Here is a 15,227-nt window from a genome sequence, read left to right on the forward strand (position 1 = left end):
TTAAAGCCATAGAAGCCGGCCTTAACGAAGTTATGATTCACTTCATATTTGTGTGTTGTGTGTGTAGAGCTTGCTATTGTGAATAGAATAATACGGAAACAACATTATCCACAATAAATAGATTAATCCTACACGAAGATCGATTCTTCTTACTAGACAAGACTTCAACACCCTTCAAATAATATCCCAACACTTTTCAATATCAAATAACAAGTATATAAAGTAAAACAATTAATATAAAGGAAGAACAAATCACAAGACAAGATATATCGTGGTTCGGCAATTTGCCTACGTCCACACTGCGAGTTCCAAACTTTACTAGATGTCCAGAGTAACATATTACAAGATATCTCAATTCACTCACAAAGAATTTCTCTCTTACAATCTCTCTCTTTCTTGGTTTTGGTTAGGTTAAGTTTTTACAGAAAAAACTTATATTTATCTTTGCTCAAAACTTCCTAAAAACGGTCGAATTAGATTCGTCTTTGAAGAACGGTGGAGCGCGGCGTGCCCTTAGCGGACAAAAGTCGAAGCGTGGTGCGCCCGCCGAATTAAAAGTTGGCGTGGCACGCTAAAAAGTATGGAAGTCGCCAAAGACATGAGCGCATCCACGCCCTTGCTCCAAAGAGAGAAAAAACGTCTTTTTTCTCTACATTCTCCACTTCGGTGAGGTTTTAACACATAAAACCGAGCCGAACACATCCAGCAAGAACACCTCAATCCGAAACTCACAATCAACCGCCTCGAAGGGCCATTCCCATAAAGGGGTCTTTCAAGCATGTAGGATTTGGAGCAAGTCCAAACAATGTTGGAACTTAACTCCGGTGACAATCTTTGTCAGCATATCAGCAGGATTGTCATGGGTGTCCACTTTCTCAAGTACTACATCACCATCTTCAACGACATCCCATATAAAGTGATAATGGACATCAATATGTTTGGTCCGAGCATGATGAACTTGGTTCTTCGCCAAATTAATAGCATTCTGACTATTACTCATATCATCCAGAAGACCTCGAAGTCAAATGAATACCCATATCATCCAGAAGACCTCGAAGTCATAGTGCTTCTTTCACTGCCTCTGCCACTGCCATATACTCTGCCTCAGTAGTAGATAGAGCAATTGTAGCCTGTAGCATAGACCTCCAACTAACCGGTGCACCATGCATCATAAACACATAATTAGTAGTCGATCGTCATCTATATCTAGATCACCTGCATAATCTGAATCTACATACCCACTCACATAACAAGTGCCTCCATCATAAACTAATCCAACATCCAAGGTACCCTTCAAGTACCTCAATACCTTACTTCCTCCCAATGCTGCTTCCCAGGATTTGCCATATACCTGCTTACAACACTAACTGCCTGTGAAATGTCTGGGCATGTGCACACCATAGCATGCATCAAACTGCCCACGACACTTGTATAAAGAACATTTGCCATATGCTTTTGTTCCTCCACTGAACTAGGAGATAACTTAGCTGAGAGCCTAAAATGCCCATCCAAAGGAGTAGAAACTGACTTTGCACTCTCCATACCAAAATGAGAAATTACTTTCTAAAGGTATTTCTTCTGAGATACAACTATCTGTCGCTTCTTCCTATCTCTGTCAATCTCCATGCCCAATATCTTCTTGGCTCCACCTAAGTCTTTCATCTCAAACTCAGAGCTAAGTTGAGATTTCAACTTGTCTATCTCCACCATGCTTTTCGAAGCAATAAGTATGTCATCCACATAAAGCAGGAGATAGATGAAGTCATTACCACGAAGCCTACAAAAGTAAACACAACAATCATACTTACTTCGGGTGTACTCATGTTGCATCATGAATATGTCAAAGCACTTGTACCATTGCCTTGGCGATTGCTTTAAACCACACAGTGACCGATTCAACTTGCACACATGATCTTCTTTCTCAATAACAACAAAACCCTCAAGTTATCTCATATAGATCTCTTCCTCCAAGTCCCCATGCAAGAAAGCATTTTTCACATTAAATTGTTATAACTCCAAGTCGAAGTGAGCAACTAAACTCAATAACACACGAATGGAAGTATGTTTGACCACCGGGGAAAATACCTCATTATAGTCGACTCCTTCCTTCTGTGAAAAACCCTTTGCTACCATTCTTGCCTTGTACCCAGTACTGTCGGACTCATCAAGGACCTCTTTCTTTCTGAACACCCATTTACTGCCGATAGTCCTTTTGCCCGGCCTTTGGCAATAAAAATAGGGCCCATGTGTGATTTTTATCAACAGATTTCATCTCTTCTTGCATAGCAACCAATCAATCTCTGTAATGAACATCTCTAACAGCTTTCTTGAAGCTATCTGGCTCATCATCTTTGATATTCAGTGCATATGCCACTAAATCCACCTGATCATAGTGTTTTACCGGCTTCTCGTGCCCATACTTGTGCACTTCTTTAACTAGTCTCTTTGGCCTAGGGTCAGCCACTACAAGTTGCAGATGTGCATGCTCTTCTTCCTGTTGTTGCGTGGTGCCATGATCTGGTACCTCATCATGAACCAACCAGTCATCTACTGCATCAGACAACTCAAGCTCAGTAGTTTGAACTTCTTTTGCCCAGCTTTTTTCGACTTATTGAAAGATAACACGGAAGTCTCAGCAAAGGTAACATCTCTGCTGACCAGGAACTTGTGGTCTTTTAGACACCACAATCTGTATCTCTTTACCCCATTTGTGAAACCTAAGAATATGACTTTCTTAGCTCTAGGATCTAGCTTGCTCTCCCTTACATGGTAGTAAGCAGTCGATCCAAACACTTACAAAATACTATAATTAGCTGGGTTACCTAACCACACCTCATAAGGTGTCTTGCAATCTATAGCTGGAACTGGTGACCTGGCCTATTGTATAGGTAACACGCCATGGACACTGCATCTGCCCAATACTCTTTGCCTAGACTGGCATTAGACAACAAACATCTCACTCTTTCAAGCAAGGTTCTATTCATCCTCTCTACCATTCCATTCTGTTGAGGCGTGCTCCTGACTGTCTAGTGTCTACCAATTCCCTGTTGCTCACAAAACTCTTGGAAAGGCCCATAGGTATACTTTGTACCATTGTCAGACCTTAGTGTCTTGACCTTCCGATCTGTGTGATTCTCAACCCTTGCCTTCCACTTCTTAAATATCTCAAACACTTCATCTTTCATTTTCATCATATACACCCACACATAACAAGTATGATCATCAATAAATGAGACATAATAACGGTTACCTCCTTTTAAAGCCACTCTGGAGGGTCCCCAAACATATGTATGCACATAATCAAGGTTGCCTGTTGTCGTGTGCTTGCATGAACTAAACTTGACTCTGCACTGCTTCCCATATACGCAATGCTCACAGAACCCCATACTTGGTTTCTTCAAGTCCTTCAAGAACCCTCGCTTGCACAACTCAGACAAACCCTTTTCACTCATATGCCCTAGTCGCATATGCCACATCTTAGTGCATTCAAAATCATCACTACATGCAACCACTGTTACATCGCCTATCACCGTACTACCCATCAAAGTATACAAGGTTCTATGTCTTTGACCCTTCATAACAACTAAAGAGCCATTGACAATCTTTAGGACTCCACCTTCCTCCACAAACTTGTGGCCTTTGGAATCTAAGGTACCAAGAGAAATAAGATTTTTCTTTAGCTCAGGAACATGTCTCACATCGGTTAAAGTCCTCACTACACCATCATGTATCTTGACCCGTATAGTTCCAATTCTTACCGTTTTACAAGCAACGTCATTACCCATCAAAACAGAAACACCATCAATGCTTTCATAAGAAGTAAACCACTTTCTATTCGAGCACATATGATAGGAACATTCGGAATCAAGAATCCACCTTTCGGCCATATAGTCTTGTGTGGACACACAGAGACTTAACTCGTCCCTTTCAGAGCCTGAAGCATAACTTGCCTCAATTTTAGCCTTACCTTTCTTCTTACCATCTCTCTTGTTCTCTTTCTTCAGGTAAGGACAATTACTTACGTAATGTCCCTTTTCATCACAATTGTAGCACTTCACATGTGTCAAAGGCTTCTTTGACTTGGACCTAGACTTCTCATTACTCGTAGAAGCCTTTTCATGCGACTTTCCTCTTGCCACTAGCCCCTGACCTGCATCAATGCTATTCTCAACTCTTGTCTTTTTCATCAAGTCATAAGAAAGTAGCACACTTTGAACTTCGTCAAGATCAACATCTTCTCTGTAATTCATAAATGTGGTCATTAGATGCTCATAGCTTTCAGGCAAAGAGAATATTAAACATGCCGCTTGATCCTCATCATCTATCTGCATACCAACATTCAAATAATCCGCTAGGCGTTGATGGAACTCACTAACGTGCTCTTACATTATTGAACCATCCACCTGATAGGGTTATATACTAAAAACATTACTTTTGGATTAATTCTAATTCTTTATATTTTGAATGAGAATCATATGAGCAAATGTTATGCATATTATATATGTTATTAGTTATATGCATGTGTATAATATTTTATGTTGTAGATGATATGGTGTGTGGTGACACACAGAAGATCATATCATCAGTACCTTATAAAGTATAAGTAAACGTTCACAACCTAAATAGATTTGGACAAACCATTGGTACAGTTGTAATATAATCTGGCATTAGTCTATCTTGACTACAGGATTACACTAGTACACTTTGTGTGTATTAAACATGACCAAGTGAGGTTATTTCTCTTTATACTGACTATATAAGAGAACAAACACCTCTGTTGTTGTGGATGTTTGTCCTCTTAATCCAGATATAATAACGGGCACTTACGTGCATTGTACATTGCTTTAAATCATCAATGAGTGAGATTCATTTGTGAATCAACAAACTTGATGGATTGGGTAATGACATTGTATGTATGGTGTGTTGTTGATTATAGAAAGAATCCGTGTCCCGCAAGAAGTCGCGCTGATGATGTCCCCTTGAGGAGCTTATAAGGATTGTCATGTAAACCCTGCAGGTGGATTTGATCCAACATGACAATGAGATTGAGTAGTACTACTCAAAGACATAAAAAGTTGATTAATGTATTGTCAGTAACTTAACTTAATCAATGGGCATTCGATATCTTAAACACGGGGAGATCAACGAGCATATAATATGGAGCCCATAAACGTAACACGTAATTTGGAATTAGGGCGGTAGTACAATAATAGCCTTTAGTGAAATAAGCCATTAGTTGACGGACTTGAGCCATGTGTTCTGGGCGAACATGGGAAGCCCAAGCTCGTCATGAGGCCCAACCCTAATTTCTCCTCATGTTCCTGTTGTAGCCTATAAATAGAAACCTCTTTCTCTGGCCGTTTTTATCAAGATTTTGCTCAAGAAAAGTAGATCTAAAAATCGGTTCCAAACTTTGTGAGTGAAAGAGGCCAAGAGAGAAAGAAAAGGTTGGAAGATCGTTGCCCACACAACGTCCACTCTGTGCACAGGAATACAATAGAAGATCAAGAGGTTGTTGATTTTGGATTCTCAGAGTTATCACAGCTGATCTACAGGTATGTTTTCCAATCAAAATCGTGAACCCCATTAATTCCACTGCGCATGATTTTCACGGTTTGTAGAAATTTACATTCTGAAATAACGGTTTCTACATGGTTTTGCATAATTGGTATCAGAGCATGTAGATTTGTTGGTAGATGTAGAACTGTTCTAACATGGTTTTGCAAGCATCTAGACCAATTGTTATGGTCAGAATGATTTTTGGAAAGAAATGGATCGATTTTGATTTTATGAAAAGTGATCATTTTTATGGTTTTTGTTTATTGGTGGATGTAATTTAAATCACGGTATGTATTGTGTTGTTGTTTTTTATCCATGATGTAATCATATGTAAAGATCAAAAGTTCAAAAGATCAAGAAATGGATTGGTCGAAATCCGGATATGAATTTTTATCTTTGGAGCTGGTCGCTACTGATGTACTGAAGTCAGCCGAGCTTGAGCACGCCACGCGCCTTATATAGGCATAAGTTGAGTCTTGGTAAGCGCTGATCGCCGAGCTTCAGCGCCCGCTATATAGCATATAAGGGGAGGCTGGTCGGACCTTAACACCAGAAACAGATTTTGTTTTCTCAATGAGATGAAATCTGCTTATTTTGCGAAGGCAACTAAAAGAGTTCGGCGAATAGGATGGAGCAATGAATATGGGCCATAACAGTTGGGAATTTACTTTCCATTTTATTATTCATATTTGCTTATTCTATATACATATTTTTATTTGTGGATGTTTGCTAAAAACTAAGCCACATGAATAATAGATAATATGAACATAGGCCTGACCAGTAAACAGAAAGATCCTCAGTTCTAAATAACTAAGTGGGAGCGGGAATTTGTTTCGTATAAATCCCACGGTCTCCATTACTGGTTTGTTGTTAATGTAATTATACTTGCGCATCGATTTTAGTGCCTTCCTCCATATCGGATGAGTCTAATTACGGATTATCAGAATAAACTTCTAGAGGACAACTATATGAAGTTATTAATGTATGGATTCACTTCTCCATCTGAAGGGATTCAATTCATTACAAATAATGGACTTTGTGTTGAGTAATGGTATACACTTGGATGCAAGTAATGGTATCCTCCCCATCGGAGTCACTGCTATTATTTGTAGGACCAAAGAAAGGTCAGCATTTTAGTTTTACTTGTCTAGATGGCATGTGTCCACTCTAACGAGTGGTATGATGTTAAGTCGATGAGTAGTAGAACTAATAGGAAAAACCTCTCTACACGAATGAGATATGGTAAACGTCCACACTATCGTGGCTTACTACTTCTCGGTGTGTGGGGGTGCTGACGGATTAATTAATTTTTTTTAAAGTTAACTCCAAAAGTATTTCCACAAATGTAGAATGGTAAACGTCCACACTATCGTGGCTTACTACTTCTCGGTGTGGAGGGTGCTGACGGGTTGATTAATTAATTAATTTTTGTTATTAACTCAAGAAGTTTTTGCCCTACATAATAGTTATTTTTATGTGATTCTCAGGTTTTCAAAATGGTTATTTTCAATCCACTAGCAACTATTCTTAAGGAAAACAAACTTCTTGGCCCTAATTACATAGACTAGAAACGCAACTTGGATATCGTGTTGACTGTTGAAGAGTACAAATTTGTACTCAATGAGGAATGCCCACCTAAGCCCCGATATTCTTTGGAGAAGAGGAGAAAGTAGCATATAAGAAGTGGAACAAGGGCAGATGAGATGTCGCGGTGTTACATTCTGGCATCTATGTCAGGTGTGCTGCAACATCAACATCAGGCCATGACCACGGCTTATGATATGATGCTCAATCTCAAGGAACTCTTCGGACACCAGAATAGGGCTACTAGGCAAACTGCCATGAAAAACTTGATGACCAAAACTATGACTGAAGGGACTCCTGTAAGGGATCATATACTCAGGATGATGGCTTATCTGAATGAGTAGGAGATCCTTGGAGCTGATATCGATACAAAAACGTAGGTCGATATCATTCTCATGATGCTGCCTGAGAGATTTGAACCGTTCCGCTTTAACTACAACATGAACAAAAGGTTGTATTCTTTGGCAGAACTTATGACAGAACTTCAGTCAGTTGAGAATCTCTTTAAGCATATTTATGTTCAGGTTTATGCTACTAAGAAGGTTTCTACTTCTACACCTAATGGCGGTAAGAAGAAGAATAATGTTCAGAAGCATAAGAACATGGCAAAGAAGGGCATGGGACCTCAAGGAGCTGTGAAAAAGCCTAAGGGCAAGTGCTACAAGTGCAAGCAGTCAAGACACTGGAATCCAGATTGTCCTCTTCTCAACTAAGAGAATAATGGAGGTATGTCTTATGCACTAGTCGTTTAACATGTTTAGCGGTGTTATCTACCATTACCTGGTGTGTAGATACAGAAGCCACTAACCATGTCTGCATTTCATTGCAGAGGTTCCAGGAAACCAGAAAACTTAGTGCTTGAGAGATTGCCTTATCTTTGGGGTTGCTACGAAAGTAGTAGTTGTTGCAGTGGGAGATGTTTGTTTATCTTTTGGTAGAAATAAGACTATGGTGTTAAAGAATTGTCTTTATGTGCCTAATTTTAGAAAGAACTTGATTTCAGTTTCTATGTTAGTTAAGGATGGATATTCTGTTTCTTTTAAATGACAAGATCGTCATTAAGAAAAATAAACTTTTTATCTGTTCTAGTACATTAGAAGGCAATTTATACATCATTAATCTTATTCCACCCACAGTGCATTAAATTATTACCCTGAGTAGTATTATTCTACAAGTATTAAGAGGAGAGACATTAAACTACTTCAGTACCAATTGTACAAGAATAAGAACCACAACGTGTCACCAATGACGTACAAGAACAAGAGGTGTTTCATCGTAGTGGGAGGGTTATTAGACAACTTGATAGGTGGATTGGTTTGGGAATGTCTTCAGACATAACCACTGATAACCAAGATCCTGATCCCTGGACCTACAATGAAGCACTCCAAGATAGAGATGTAGAATCTTGCCAAAAGGCAATGAATTTTAAGATGGAATCTATGAATTCTAATCATGTCTGGGAACTTGTAGAGCCACCCAATGGTGTAAAACCCATTGGATGCAAGTGGGTTTATAAAATGGTTATCAAGATAGCTTTCTTTAATGGAAGTCTTGAGGAAACCATCTATATGAAGCAACCAGAATGATTCATTGAAAAAGAGTCAAGATCATCTTGTTTGTACAAGAAATTTTGATGGAAATGTAATGGTATTTCTTGTGCTTTATGTAGATGACATCTTACTCATTGAAAATAATGTGAAAGTGTTGTCAGACATAAGGGTATGTTTATCAAAACAATTTGATATGAAGGACATAGGAGAAGTGGGTCACATCCTTAGGATCAAAATTATTAGAGATCACAAGAATAGGACGTTGTGCTTATCTAAGGCTACATATATTGATACTGTGTTGACTCGTTTTAACATGCAAAACTCCAAGAAAGGTTTCTTGCCTTTCAGGCATGGAGTTCCTCTATCAAAGGATATGTGTCCCAAGACACCAAAAGAGATAGAGGACATGAAAGCAGTTCCTTATGCTTCGGCTGTAGGAAGCTTAATGTACGCCATACTATGCACGAGGTCAGACATCTGCTTTGTCGTTGGCATGGTTAGCAGATATCAAAAGAACCCAGGACAAGGGCACTAGACTGCGGTAAAACATATTCTGAAGTACCTGAAAAGGACTAAGGATTATATGTTAGTATACCATGCAGATAGTTTGGTTCCCTTAGGGTATACAGATTCTGATTTTTAGTCAGATAGGGACAAGAGTAAGTCTACCTCAGGTTGTGTGTTTACCTTGTGAGGTGGAGCCATATTATGGAGGAGTGTCAAGCAGAAATACTTGTCTGACTTCACCATGGAAGCTGAATATGTGGCAGCCACTGAGGCAGCCAAAGAATCAGTTTGGCTCCGGAACTTCTTATAAGCAAGTAAACACATTGAGCGCAAGTACCACCTAATAAGAGGAGATGTTATCATACCAAGATAGCATCGAAGATAACTCGGTCAATTCTTGACAGGGCATGTCGAGGGGATGGGAATCAAATGCTTGGCAACATATCTTTAAGTATAAGTGGGAGATTTGTTATTAATATACTAAAACGCAATGCTTTGAGTATAAGTGGGAGATTGATATGGTTATATACTAAAAGCATTAATTACTTTTGTATTAACTCTAATTTTTTATATTTTGAATGAGAATCATATGCACAAATGTTATGCATATTATATATGTTATTAGTTATATGCATGTGTTTAATACTTTATGTTGTAAATGATATGGTGTGTGGTGACACACAGAAGATCATATCATTAGTACCTTATAAAGTATAAGTAAACGGTCACAACCTAGATGGATTTGGACAAACCATTGGTATGGTTGTAGTATAATCTGGTATTAGTCTATCTTGACTATAGGATTAACTAGTACACTTTGTGTGTATTGAACAGGACTAAGTGAGGTTGTTTCTCTTTATACTGACTATATAAGAGAACAAACACCTCTGTTATTATGGATGCTTGTCTTCTTAATCCGGATATAATAATGGGCACTTACATGCATTGTACATTGCTTTAAATCATCAATGAGTGAGATTCATTTGTGAATCAACAAACTCGATGGATTGGGTAATGACATTGTATGTAAGGTGTCTTGATTATAGAAGGAATCGTGACCTGCAGAAGTCGGGCCGATGATGTCCCCTTGAGGAGCTCATAAGGATTGTCATGTAAACCCTGCAGGTGGATTTAATCCGACATGACAATCAGGTTGAGTGGTACTACTCAAGGACATAAGAAGTTGATTAATGTAGTTGTCAGTAACTTGACTTAATCAACGTCCATTCGATATCTTAAACACGGGGAGATCAACAAGCATATAATATGGAGCCCATAAACGTAACACGTAATTTGGGATTAGGGCGGTAGTGTAACAATGACCTTTAGTGGAATAAGCCATTTGTTGACGGACTTGGGTCGTGTGTTCTGGGCGAACATGGAAGCCCAAGCCCGTCAGGAGGCCCAACCCTAATTTCTCCTCATGGTCCCTATTGTAGCCTATATAAAGGAAACCTTTTTTCTCTAGCCGACTTACTCATGGTTTTACTCAAGAAAGATTAGTTCAAATTCGGTTCTGACCTTGATAGTGATAGAGGCCAAGAGAGAAAGAAGAGGGTGGTAGATCGTTCCCCACACAACGTCCATTCCATTGATAGAAATACAACAGAAGATCAAGAGGTTGATTCGGATTCGTAGAGCTTGAATTCTCAGAGTTATCTTAGCCGATTTACAGGTATGTTTTCCAATCAAAATTGTGAATTAATTCCACTGCGCATGGTTTTCACGGTTTGTAAAAATTTACATTCTGAAATAACGGTTCCTACAATTGGTATACCATCATGTACCTATAAAGACGCTTCTTAAGGTACATCTTGTTCGTCATGCTCTTGGTCATATACATAGCTTCTAGCTTGAGCCAAATATTGGCAACGGTATTTTCTCCCATCACACTATACATGACCTCATTAGCAAGACACAACCGAATTGATGAACAAGCCTGTAGATCGAACTCTTCCCAATCATCATCACTCATAGTCGCAGCCTTAGATTTAATCCCCTTTAAAGCCTTGTGCAAACCTTGTTGGATGAGAATGTCCCTTACTTGGACTCTCCAAATTCCAAAATTATTCTTCCTATTAAACTTCTCTACTTCAAACTTAGCATTTGACATCTTGGGAGCCATTTTTCAAGTTACACATAATAACCCAAAAAATAATTTCACTTAAGAATTTTATCGAATACCTTGTCTACACAAATTTCAAGCACTATGGTTCTTTACCAAAACTCAAAATCCGAAGTCGTATACCTCGTTTCGATACCAATTGTTGTGAATAGAATAATGCGGAAACAACGTTATCTACAACAAATAGATCAATCCTACACAAAGATCGATCATTCTCACTATACAAGACTTCAACAGCCTCCAAGTAATATCTCAACACTTCTCAATATCAAATAACATGCATATAAAGTAAAACAATTAATGTAAAGGAAGAACAAACCACAAAACGAGATATATAGTGGTTCGGTAGTTTGCCTATGTCCACACTTTGAGTTCCAAGCTTTATTAGATGTCCAGAGTAACAGATTACAAGATATCTCAATTCACTCACAAAGAATGAATACTCAACTCACAAAGAATTGCTCTCTTACAATCTCTCTCTTTCTTGGTTTTGGTTAGGTTAAGTTTTTCTGAAAAAACTTATATTTATCTTGTTTCGAAAACTTCCGAAAACAAATTGAATTAAGTGTTGAAGAACGGTTGGGCCTTGGCCATTTGGCAGCTAGGCAAAAGTCGAAAGCACGGCGCTAAAAAAGTCTCGAAGTTGCCAAAGACATGAGCGCGTGCGTGCCCTTGTTCAGGCATACATAGGGCGTCAGGGCGTGGGCACGCGCCTTATACGAAAGAGAGAAAAAACGTCTTTTTTCTCTACAGTTGCTCATTCAAGCTTGCCAATTAATTAGAAACTTGTCAAAACCGACCTTCTTGTGTAAACTTAATCGAGCTTGAGCAAGATTTGAAGCTCAAGTTGAAGCCCTGCCAAGTCGAACTGAGCAAAGCCATCACATTATCACTTTTACCAGGCAAGCTCGAGCACATCAAAGCTTGATATCCACCCTTACGTCCTTCAGATTTACTGCCCAAGTTGGCATGGTCCTAATGTGCTACCAATTTAAAGAAGAGAGAATCACCTTCGGCCTCTGCTAAAGCTTCAGGGGCCTAAAGACCACGAGTTGTGCGGTTTGGATGAAGGCCTAAAACCAAATTTATTTGAATCAGAAATATTAACATTTTGAAGAGGAAGGAGAGTAATTTGGTTGTTTCAACATGTATTTTAGGAAGCCATTCAAGTTACTTTTGACTCTGTTATTTATATGTACAAACTGATGCAGAGTTTGAACCCGCTAGTTCTTTGTTAAGAACGCCAGAAAATGAAAAGGATAAGCGCAACTGCGCAGGCGAACAACAGCTGTGTGTATTTTATTTTCAAATGGGGAAACCTACGCAACTCTTACTTTATAGTTTATAAAATCATCAAGTATGAGAGGGTGTGGGAACTGTTCCCACCTTCAAAGCATTCATGAATAATTTTTTCCAATGAATACGTTTCGCATTGCCCTCCTTGTGTAATTTTCCCCATCCAAATTGTTCTTAGACGCGCCGAATATTTTTTATGTATGCCATATTTCAAGAAACTTATAACTAATAACTGATCGAGTATACGAGTTCATCTCCTCCACGTTTTTCCTATGTGAAACCAAACGTGCTCTTAATGTGGATTTATTTTCAGTTACGTAAGTGGTTCATGGAAATTGTGACGTGCTGATGTTGTGGTGTAACTTAAGGTGCTGAATTCAAGATTAGATATTAAGCTTGTTTGTTTTTTAATGTTTTTTGTGTGTACTGTAGGGGAGCAATATCCCCATTAAGGAACATTGCATACGAAACGTAAACGATCTCAATACAACGACCTCCAGGACCGATCTATGAAGCAGCTCTCTAAGAAACATTGCATACGCGACTTCAATGCATCGACCTCCAAGAACGACCTCCAGAATTGCATACGAACGAAGATATCTCGGTACGAGCACTTGGCTAAAGGCAGAACGCCTCGGGTAATGATCACCACCAAGGGTAATCATTACCAAAATCTTGATTGTATTTCCCACCACCGGGAAATAGGAGTAACCTCGCCAACACCCAATCAACACACGACTTATAATATAACCAGCTCAACACTCATTCACGATCTCCACCTTACACGTGTACCATAGACACATGTGCCTTCTAGATTGACATTTCCCTAAGCCTATAAATACCACCGATTGAACTACGCCGGGCCTGATTCCTCTCCCCCAAAAGAAAAACCAAAAGAGGATCGTAGGCGCGGTTAAACCGAGGCGAACTTCGGTCCCAACAGAAAATCCAAAACACCCCTTTACATTGGCGCCGTCTGTGGTTTCGATTACTTGAGAACCACCTTAAATCAGTTCATACATCACCAATTCTCAAGCCCACGAAGCATGGTCACCTCGAAGCTCAAGTCCAAAGACCTCGCCCACCGGTTATAAATAACGAATCGAGCATTTCCTTTGCTCGGGGAGGAAAATGCTACTTCTACGAGCTCAAGTGGATAGTTACCAAAGCAACAACAAGTCGGTAATGGAGCGGAGAACGACGTCAACGGCGTTAATCAACAGATTAACGAATTATCACAAAGAATTGGGTCAAGCGTAAAAAGAAGGATTCGACACAGTTGTTGCACAAGATGCTTAAGACATATCGCGCGTCTCCGTTCAGCGCAGAGGTCCTCAATAAACCCTCTCCACAAGACTTTATCCAACCACGCTTTCCCATGTATGATGGCAGCACGTGCCCTGGTCAGCATGTGGCTCGCTACATTCAGAGTTTGGCACTTTACAACTCACCCGAGTTTGATCATCTCCACTGCAGATTATTTCCCGCCAGTCTCAAGGATGGCGCTCTTGATTGGTTCTTTTCACTGGAATCCGATTCTATCAAAACCTTCGAATAACTTACTGATTTGTTCGCCAGCCAGTACGTCCACAACAGGCGGAAGAAGGCAGATCTTGATTCTTTGTTTCAATTATCATTCAAGGAAGACGAAACTATTCGTTGAGTTCCTAGGGCGGTTCAAGGCGAACTGTTATGCATGGAAAGCAGCTTGAAAGAATCTTTCGCCACACTGGCTTTTTCCAATGCTTGCCGAGTGCGTAACACCGACCTCTCCAGGTCGTTGATGAAGGAACGCCCAGAGACACTGTCCGAACTCTACGCTCGCGTGGACAAGTACATCAAGTTGCAAGAATCTTTGAAACTCCACGGCTTAGACGAGAACCAGGAGGTGGCAGCAGTTTCAGATCGTATTCTACGGGCCAAGAAGCGTCATAGGTCGCTTGTACCAAAAGCCAGTACCCGGTCAGACAACAGCAGAGAGTTCGCTATCCTGACACGCTCCCCCAGTTACATTCTGGGTAAGATTAAGCGAGCCCCATTCTTCCGACCCGATGTGAGGCAACCAGTAGATCGACCTGACAAGCCATTTTGCGCATTTCACAATGCAAAATGCCATGACACTGATGCATGCTGGGGGCTTAAACATTATCTCCAAGATCTAGTGGAAGCTGGCCATATAAAACAGTACACTAGCATTCCCGACGGCGACTTGCGTCACAAACTGATGGCTCGCCGAGTCCGTAGTCGATCTCCACCTCCCCGTCGCTACCAAGAGGTTCAAGCTCATCCTCGCAGCAGAGAACGCCCACGAGATCGTTCGCGCCACGAGCGAAGGCAGCACTCATCCGATCGTGACAATGATCGAACTATTCACGTGATTACTTTCCCGGACGACTCCGTCACTTCATCCAGAGAGAAAAGACGCGTGGGTCGGCGCTCTTCGTGAAGTCTATCATTTCACTTCACGCGGGCACTCCGCCCAAGTGGTTCAAGTCGCGGCCACAGCGAGCGATATCACTTTCACGGAGGCCGACTTAAGCAAAGTCTGCCTTCCTCATAATGATGTATTGGTAGTCCATGTCAAAATTAGCAACTGGACAGTCAAG

This window comes from Coptis chinensis, chromosome 8, assembly GCF_015680905.1.
Source record: "Coptis chinensis isolate HL-2020 chromosome 8, ASM1568090v1, whole genome shotgun sequence".
Lineage (NCBI taxonomy): Eukaryota > Viridiplantae > Streptophyta > Magnoliopsida > Ranunculales > Ranunculaceae > Coptis > Coptis chinensis.